Here is a 9,914-nt window from a genome sequence, read left to right on the forward strand (position 1 = left end):
ATTGCATAAAAAAATTCAAAGGATGAAGAGTAAGTGGCACTGAATATTTTTAGGCTAGATGTATTTTTGGGAATCTCTCACTTGGCAGCCTTTCCCTGTGCCACGCTGCAGTGTTAATCATGCTCTATTCTGACCTGAAGAAATCACAGGAAAGTACACTTGTTTTAAGAAAGGTAGTCAATTGTCATTGTTGCATAGATTGATCTGAGCAAAAGTATATTACCTTGTCCCTATACACACAAGAAACTCCAGTCTCTGGCAACCTTACAGTCTTTCATATTTCAATTTTTGTACAGTTTAGTGAGAATTTTTAAAAATATGTTGCTGAAGATCTGCATTTTAATTTTGCCTCATATACACTGTTTTTAAGTTATGAAGTTTCTTGGCATATCTTGTTAATAATTGTTAATAATTGGTCATATTTCTGAAATTCTTGGAATATCCTGAATATTGCTGTGCTTCTGGAATGCAGGACAAGCATAGCTGTGTGTACAGAGTTCTAATATCTGCTTTACTGAATCAGCAAGTGGCTTGTTAATGTTACTTCAAAACAGCAGGTTTGTTGTGCTTGACAAGTAAGTGACTTTTTTTCACAAACCTGTTTTATTAAACACAGTTTAACATAAAATCAAAATCAAAATCCAAGACCCTCTTCTTAAAGAATATAATGTTTTATGCATCATGACAAGAATAAATGATATTTCCTTAGAACTAGAAAAAGTTCATATAGTTCCAGTGACATTAATCAGTAAAATCAGTCTTAAATGAGAATAAAATAATTTAATAATACATTAGAAGGGATAAAATTTACTAATATCCAAGATGGTAGTTCCTTGTATTCACCTTAAATTTTTATCTCTTGCACTCTTATTGGGGAGTTTTAGAGAGGCATATAGAAGAGCCTGAATTCAAAATTTGGACAAAAACTATTCAAATGCATATGGAACTATGTTATTCACTTTTGCCAAGTAATCGATAAAAGATCAGTTCCAGTCATAAGTTTCATGACAAGCAGGAAAATAATCTGCTTAAGATAAGATGCAAATTAGGGACAAAGTTCAGCTGACTACCAGAATATGTAATTATATTTTGATATGTCACAGAGTAAGACAGTCTCACTTGATATAAATTTGTAAACTAAAAATAATTGACTGGAAAAGTGGTAATGAAAGGGTGTATAAAAACTGGTAATTCTTGAGAAATGTGAATTTGACCTTGAAAAATAAATCCAGAGCAGGTGAGAGAATAAGTTTCTTGAATCCAATTTTATCTTGCAGTAGTGTAGTGCTGAATTTGTGATTATATTTGTTTTATGGATGGCTTGGAATATCCATAAATGCATCATTGATGGTATGAGGGAGAAAGATTCTAACACATGACCCACTGAAGAATGCAAAATATCCTGCATAATGTGCTGATAATGAACAAATAAAAATCAATAATTATGACCAAAGAAAATCCCACTTAACAAACAGTAAGTCTACTTAAAAGGCAATCCCAGCACAAGAGGATTTTAAGACTTGAATACAGCACGTAAGCAAAGAATATGATTAAGAGTGTGTGGCTGCAATACTTCAAGGGTTGTGCAACACAATTGGTACTGAAAGTCAATGTTCCTAGAGTAGTTCACCCTTACAGCTCTTAGGAATCTGATTTGGATCTCTCATTCCTTGGCTCTGCATCTGTATGTATACCTGCTTACTGAGCATTTGATGCTGTATGTAGATATTTGCATGCATGATCTGTGTGTGCATGCATGCAAATTACCTATCACAATGTTGATTAATGAATGCAAATTCAGCTTTTTTTCAAAGCTGCTGATACATTGTGACTCAGCACCTGTGGATACCAGAGTAATGCTATGTATGTATGTAACATGGGTGTAAGAGTTTAATGTGGGAGAATAATAGCCAAGCAATAGATCAGCAGTCAGAGAACAGTTGTACTGTGCTATTTGATATCACTTTTTTCAACTAAAGTTAAGCTTGCCCTTAAGCACTTGGTTGTCTCTTTAGTTTAAGGTTTTGTTGTGTTACATTGGCACAATGTTTGATGGAAAAGCAGGTTTTTTTTTTTTCCTCAAACAATATAAATACTAAAGCATTGATCATAAGGAGACTGGATTTCTTTCAAAAGGCAGTGTGGTGATGTGCAGAGGTGCTTGTGAGTCTTGACAGCACTGTAGCAATAGCCTTTAGTCCTGTCTGCACAGCAGCACTTTTTTTATTTGCAACACTATTTTATATTTGCTTATTTGTATCTCAGCTCAGAACAACATTGTGCAGCCTGGGCTCAAAGGATTCCCCTTCATTTCAGCTAAGGGGATATTAAGACCAAACTGTAGGATCTTATTTTACGTTTACAAGAAACAAAGTAGGAAGTAGAGAGATAGACGCAGAAGGCTGGTTTGCCAAACAAGGCAAAAAGGTGATAAAATTTTTAAACAGGACCGGTTGTAGGATAAACTCCTCCACTTGTCACTGGCCTGTAGGTAGGAAAAGACACTTCAAATATCACCTTCTGTTTTCTAGCAGATTTGGGGTGTTTTTAACCAGTTTGATTTTTTAAATTTTTTTTTATCCATCCAGATTATAATATTTTAACTCAGGTATAAGAATAAGGCAGGAGACAGTGTTGAAAGCCTTGATTAAAATCAAGGTAGATTAATTCCTCTAGTCTAACCTCATAATTAAAATCACTTGTTTTATCAAAGCAGGAAAACAGGTTTCTCCGGAATGGTTTACTCTTGGTAAGTATTGACTCTTCCCAACCACTTTGTCCTCCATATGCCCAGAATTATGTTTCAGGAGGACTTGCTCCTTGATTTCTCCCAGGCAACAAAATTAATCTCATTCATCTGTAGTTTTCTGAAATTGACATACTGCTCTTTTTGACGATGACTGCAATATTTTCCTTTCTCCAGTTCTCAGATTTCCATGACCTGTCAAAGCTGACTGACATCAGCCAGTCAAGGGCATAAGCAATTTCTTTTGGGCACCCTTGGATGCTGCTCATCTGATCACTTGGATTTCATGGGTTGAGTTGTCTAAAGTAAATACTATCTTTATCCTCATCCAGTCTTGGCTGTTCTTCTTTCTGAATCCTTTTACTGAGCACAGGTGCCTGGGAGACATTCTCAGCAAAGACTGAGACAAAGGTGACATTGAGCACCTCATCCTTACACATCTGCTGTCACTATATCATCGACCCCTTTCAACACAATACTTGCATACTACTGCAGTGCTAGAAGCAATTCTTGTTGCCCTTGTCATCCCTAACAGGTTTCCAAGATAGCTGCAGCTCTCCTAACAATGTAGCTGCATGGCTGAACAATACTTCTAAATTTCTCTTCCATATCCTCTTCCTGATTACCTTCTTGTATACTGCCCTTCCTTTTTTCATTTGAATTCCCCCATGAGCTCTCTGTTCTGTCAGGCTGGCCTCCTGAGACATCTACTTGTTTTCCTGGGAGTCAGGATGGACTATTGTTGTGTTTGGCTTGTGTCTTTCATAACCATCTTGAGCATCTTTGCCCTTCAAAGCTGCTTCCTCCCACATGATCCTACATAGCTGTTCTCTGAATAAGCTGAAAGCTGCTCCCCTTAAGGGCAGATTACAGACTCTGTTTATCTCCTTCATTCTTCTCAGGATCCTGAGCTCCACTAATTCATGGTTATTCCAGTCAAAGTTACCATTGATTCTAATGTCCTCAGTGAGTTCTCTCTTGTTTCTGTGCAGCTGATCCAGCTGTACTTAACAGCTGGCTGGCATCAAGAAGTTATCTGTAGCAGTGAGGTTAGTCCAGGTGAGCTTGGAGGCTGAGCTACCTGACGAAGCCCCCTGGTCTGAAGAGACCTTTAGGTCAGGGTGACAAAAAGATGTTCCCCCAATACACCTTGCAGGTAGCCTCCTAAACATGCATCAGGGGACAACAGCATTGAGTTTCGAATTTCTCCTCCTCTTTATCCTTTTGGAGTTAATAGCTAGAATGTTCCTTCTACCCGAGGTTTATTATTGCTTTTTAAAGTTCTGTAACCTCCCCCCTTGTACCCCCATTCCCTGGCTCCCCTGTCAATCCTGTATCCCTCGCATCCCGGTTGGCTCTGCCCTGCAAACTCCTCCCATTCCACACTCCCTCTTAACCCCATGTTTGCTTCCGTTCTGCACTCTGCACCTTTGGATTCAGCCCTGCTCCATTCCCCTCTGACCAGCCCCGACTCCACAGACCCTGTTCCGCCCTGCTGCACCCTAATAAACCCAGGATTTCTAAGGCACAGAGTCTGAATCTCCTAATCACCGTGTCTCCTGTTCTTCTCTGTCGCGGAAACAACCCGCGCCCACGTGCCACGGAATCCCAGTGCTGCCCAGCTGGAATTGCGTGGGGGTTCACTGCGGCGACCCTTTTTCGTGGGGTTTTGGGGGTCCTGCCACCTTCCCCAGAGCGAGAAACCTCAGTTATCCCTGACAAAAATCCTGTCATAGTGACCTACCAGAAAATGCCCAAGTGTTCTCCCATGAGAATTGGGGTCTGTGATCTAGAATTCCTGATTTCAAAATAGCTTCATTCATATCCTTACCCTGACCAGGTGATCTTTAACAAACTCCCACCCCTCTGTTGCCCTTTGTGGCCTATCCATTGATCCTGGATTGTGAACACCGACAAATTGTCTCCCAGAGGGACTTGCATACCCCTGAACTACTGTTTTACCTCTTCCTTACCACCTTTGTCCTCTTGTTGATATATCTGAAGAATGTTAATCCACCCATTCTTGCAATAACCTCCATTGCAATAACCTATTTGTAATGTGTTGTCCCACCACAGCTGAGTGATTGGAATGATGTTGTAGATGTGTAAACACATGCACGGGTGCAGTCTTCGCTGTTTGTTTCCCTGGCTGGGTGCATTTCTGTGCATATAACATGCCTGAGATGGACCTCATTTCACCCTGTTTTATTACTCTGGAATTCTCTCCTGTACCTGACATCTTCCCACTACTTCATTGCTTGACTGTGGGTTGTAATTTCTCTCCACATCCATTCCTAGGTAAGAGCTCTACTCACCAGGCTGGCCAGTCTGCTGGAAAAGCTGTCCTCAACAGCTTTGTCTTCAGCTCTCAAAAGGAGGGGTCTGTGGTCTAAATCCAAAATTGCTGTTGAAGACATCAGTGACACAAACCTCTAATCAATTTCTAAAATAAATAGGGCCATACACTCTTTTTTGCAAATTTTTCTGATGAGCCAGCTATTGAATACAAGCTGTGGCAATATCATAATCTAAACAAAAAAGAACACTTAGGAGAATGGATTTCTCACCTATAGGTTAAGTGCTGATTTATTGTAGCTGAGGATTTGGTCAACAAATATCCATGCCACTCCTGCTAGATTAAAAATATATGGTTTTATAATCTCCAAATAGCATCTCTCTATGCATTCTTGTTTGAAATAGGCACTGGAAGGTATTATAATTTCTCAGGACAGGTTTTAAATCTCACTGCACTTTCTCTTTGAACTAAATTGCTGCTGCTCTTGGGTCACTATATTTCTTTCTTGTGGATTGGGAAGGCGGAGCAAGGGGAGACTTGAGATACTGCTGTCATGTATGTTCAACCCTTGCTGTGTTAATCCAACACTGACTGCTCCTTTTTCTCCCCAGGAAGAACTTTTTAAAGTCTTTAAGTACTATTGAGAGCAGGAGGGTAAATGTTCTGTAATGACTTTTAGGTCAACAACAAAAAATAGAAATTTCTGGGGAAGTTTGAAGAGGAAAAAAACCAAACAAAAACCTGTCAAAGGAAGATTGCTTTCCTTTGCCTGTTGGACAAAGGTATTCTGGGTGATATTTACTGTAATTGGGGTAACAATGTTGTATATAAATAAATAGTGAAATGATACACACCTATAGGTTACAATTATAATAAAATCATGCACTTGAGCAGCTCTGAAATAAGTGCAATGCAGTTTTAAGAGATTTCTTTTTCAAGAAGAGAGGTTTGAGATATTTTAAATTTTTAGCATTCCAACCAAGTCTATATTAGAGTGCACTAGAATTGTTATATCCAGTAGGGAATCAAATTTATAGCAAAAAATTTTAAATACAAAGAAGGTTGCCTCAGTTTTCCTGCTTTCTTGTAATTTGAGTACAGTAGGACAAGTTCTATTCAATTTGTCCCTCTGCAGATTAATTCCAGTTGCATGGTTAAACTGAAACAGAATTTCATTAGCTGTTCTTCAGTATGTATACTCTGCTGGAGTGATCCAGAGGCAAGATTTTTTTTTATGACTAAGACATAGCACAGATTTCTCAGGAGTAGGGCATGAAAAATTGTTTAACTTATCACATCTTATATTAACAGACTTTATTAAAAAAACTTTAGTAAGAATTTGATCTATTCAAAAACGAATGGCAGCCAGATTCAAGAATTACATATAAACATCATTAGCCATACCTCATTCCTTTCCTTTCCACAGTTCTATTGTGAAAACAAAGGGTAGAAGATGTAAGAGCCTGCAAAGACTGCTTTCTGGTGCTCGGAGGCAGAGATCTCTCATTGAGGCATGATATCTGATCCCAGCTTTTTCTACAGAAAATCAATACTCTCACAAAGGTGGTAATACATCTTTGGAGTTGGAGTGTGTCTCCTCCATGTCAGACAGTACACTTTAAGTTCCACAGGTTTAGAGAGTAAAGAGTTAGGTTCTCCTGTCTAATCTTGTGTAGAATGTACCACAGTCCAGAGTTCTGCTTCATGCATTGCAAACAAACCTTTCATCAAGCCATATGAAAATAAAGGAACTAGTTCTGAATTATTTGAATAACATAGCAGTCACATGTAGGATAACTTGGTTATCATCTCTGCACAGTGCTGCTTTTTTACAGTAGCAATATCCTTTGAGAAAGATGGTAGTCTTCTCATTTCCATGCAGAGAAAAATACCAGACTTTTTCTCTTGACAGATATGGCAGATTTGGCACGTAATCACATTAAAAATGATTACATAGTAAAAGAAACTTCAAAGACAGAGAGAATTGAGGGATCTGGTTGGGGGGGAAAAAGTCTTTTTATATTAATCCTTAGGTAAAATTCTGTAGTGGTTTTCTTTTAACACTAGTGGCAATTATGTTTGGGAAAAGCAAAATGAACAAGAATAAAGTTATATTTGTCTCCTTTTGAGAGTTAGGTATTAATTAATATTGATCTCTTAAATAACTGCATTTCTTTCTTCATAGACTTTCAGCTATGCAGTTAATAAGCCTAATCAAAATGTCCAGTTTCTCAGCTTTCAGTATCCAGAATGTTCTTTGCTTAAGGCTAATGCGATTCTGTGTAAAGGCTATCTTTCATTTATTTACTTTTTTTTAAGGTTAAACAGTATTTATTTCTCAGGTCTTTAACTTGTGCTACTACATGTGGTGTAAGGCTTTATTCTGTTTTGTTTTGTTGTTTTCTTTTTTGAGTGGCACTGAACGATAAACTTTTGGAAGCTTTGGATCCCATCACTGAGTAAGGAAAGACAAGTTGTATTATTTCTAAGTGTTGCTAAATTTGTTTTATCTGCAGTCACTCAGTACAGAAAAAAATATTCTATAACTCTCAGATGTGACCCCAGTCCATGACAAACCAAACTCTTACCATTAATTCTTTCTGAATGCTCATTTTGATTAGCTGAATTTTCTTCAGGGGGGGAGAGTGATATTTAACTTTTATATTATTATGTAATAATTTTTGTAGCCAACATATTGTAGTACCTTATAGAAGTTATGGCATGAAAATCTTGTTCTCCAGCCAGCACTTTTACATCATTTCCCCTCTATTAATTCTATGCCCTCTTAAATGAGCATGTCACACTAGATGTATCATTAATTAGCCATCATTATTTCACTGATGATGCATAAACACTATTAGAATATTCATTAGGGGGTTCAAACTGATTTGAAACAGGTTTAACTTAATAGGGTTGGGCAAAAGATTATTCCTTCTTTCTCATATATATACAGCACTTTACTTCAGAGGGACCTGAGGCATTTGTGCATTTTCTTTGCATCTCTATATAAGGCACAAATTAGAGCAAGTAAAAATGTACAGCTTGTTATTGTAGGGTTGAAACTACCATGTGGTTGGTTCTTTATCACACAGAGCAGCTTTTCAACCCTCTCTGGAATTCACGATAATTTCTTTTTATCAGTATAGCACCAGATTATCCTAAATTCAAGGCATGCTTCTTGTTCTACACCTATAAGGACCCTTTTAATATTCAAACATGAAGTTATGTGTGAGAGAGTCTACCATAATTTCATGCTTCTAAAGATAAGGGTGGCAACATGATGTCTTCCAGATGTTCAGAGGTCAGATGGAAAAAGAATATGAAATCTCCTGTTGTTGCAGGGCTCTCTTCTAGTTCAGAGCAAGGTGGGGAAAAGCTAAGTGGGTGTCAAGCTGATTCCAGGTACTGTCAGCAAGAGGAGATGAAGATTTGAAAAAAAATGATCTGACTTATGTTCTAGCATCTTATACGAGATAGGAAACTAGAGTGAAGCCGAAGCAGGTTTGATAATCATCCAGTTGTCTCTGGAGCTCTGTGCTCACCATACACTGCCACACTAAGTGGTAGACACTAGTTTATGTATTTTGCTCTGTCTTACTAAACCTTAGAATAAATACAGGACCTTCTACTGAAGGTCTTTGTTGTCTCTCTGACATTGACTAATGACAGAGAATTTTCTGGAATTTTAAAACCTACTTCAAAAGCAAGAGGTGTACATACATATACACACAAACACACACTTATCAGTGTTGTCCTTCTATAACTTTTTTTTATCCTTCTTCCACTTTTGCTTGTGAATTTTTCAGCCTACTCTATTTTGATCAGGCCTAAATAATGGCCATTACAGAATGTGCAGCAGTTTGTTGATCTTTTCAGACTAATATCTTATTCTGATTTCTTCACTTTTACTTGTCTTATCAAATATATATTCAACTAGCTTGGAACAGACTACTAACACTATAATCTTGCCACAGTTAGAATCAGCTTCATTTTCTGGAGTCATGTACCACAGTTACTATGTAAGAAGAAAGAGAGTCAAGATGACTTACCCCAACTAGACTTACAACAAGTTATAAAACCTACGAGTGTGTTTGGAAGAAGTAAGTGTACATTTTGTTGGGAAATGATAGAATCCAGTATTCCCATTCAGGGAATTCTGTACATGTTGGAAATCCTTGAGAGGTAGATAATAAAAAGACACTTTTTTTTTTTCCCTCTTGTTCTAGTTTTTCCTTCCTTTTCTGATTCCCCACAGGAGTGGGAAAAACTAAGTGATTCATTGTTGTTTAAGTTGCTCTCTTCATGAGACTACAGTTTGCTGAGTGCAAATTTACCAAAGGAGTAGTAAGCATGGTATAAACCTGCTTTTATGCTGCTTTGGCTACTTTGTTCCCTCTGTATTATTCTTGAAAGCACAGTTGAAATGTGTTAAGTTTTTTTAAAATTCATTGTTATAATTTGAACATGAAAAAGTTGGTTGAGATCCTAAAAATAGAATAGAAATATGAAAACTATGTCTTGCCTATATGGTCTTTCCAAAACTGTCATCTCCTACAGTGAATGCTGCAGAAGCCTGTTGAAATTTGTTTAGTCAGCTTACAAAGAAGGAATACTAAGATGTAAACATTTCTTAACCATTAGCTAAATCTTTAAAAACACCACATTAAATAGAATCACATGCCTTATAATTAGAAAGAATCCTTTCTCAGTATTACAGTACCATACTTTAGATAGCTACAAATTATGCATTAATATCTCCCTATTTTCGAATCCTTAAATCAGTTTGAAAGTCCTAAAGCGATTTATTTCTATCAATTACATTATACCTATTTGCTGTTCTTTGTTCCCTTTTTTTTCCAGAGGTTATTCTAT

The sequence above is a fragment of the Lichenostomus cassidix genome, chromosome 4, assembly GCF_008360975.1.
Source record: "Lichenostomus cassidix isolate B80296 chromosome 4, HeHo_3.0, whole genome shotgun sequence".
Classification (NCBI taxonomy): Eukaryota; Metazoa; Chordata; class Aves; order Passeriformes; family Meliphagidae; genus Lichenostomus; species Lichenostomus cassidix.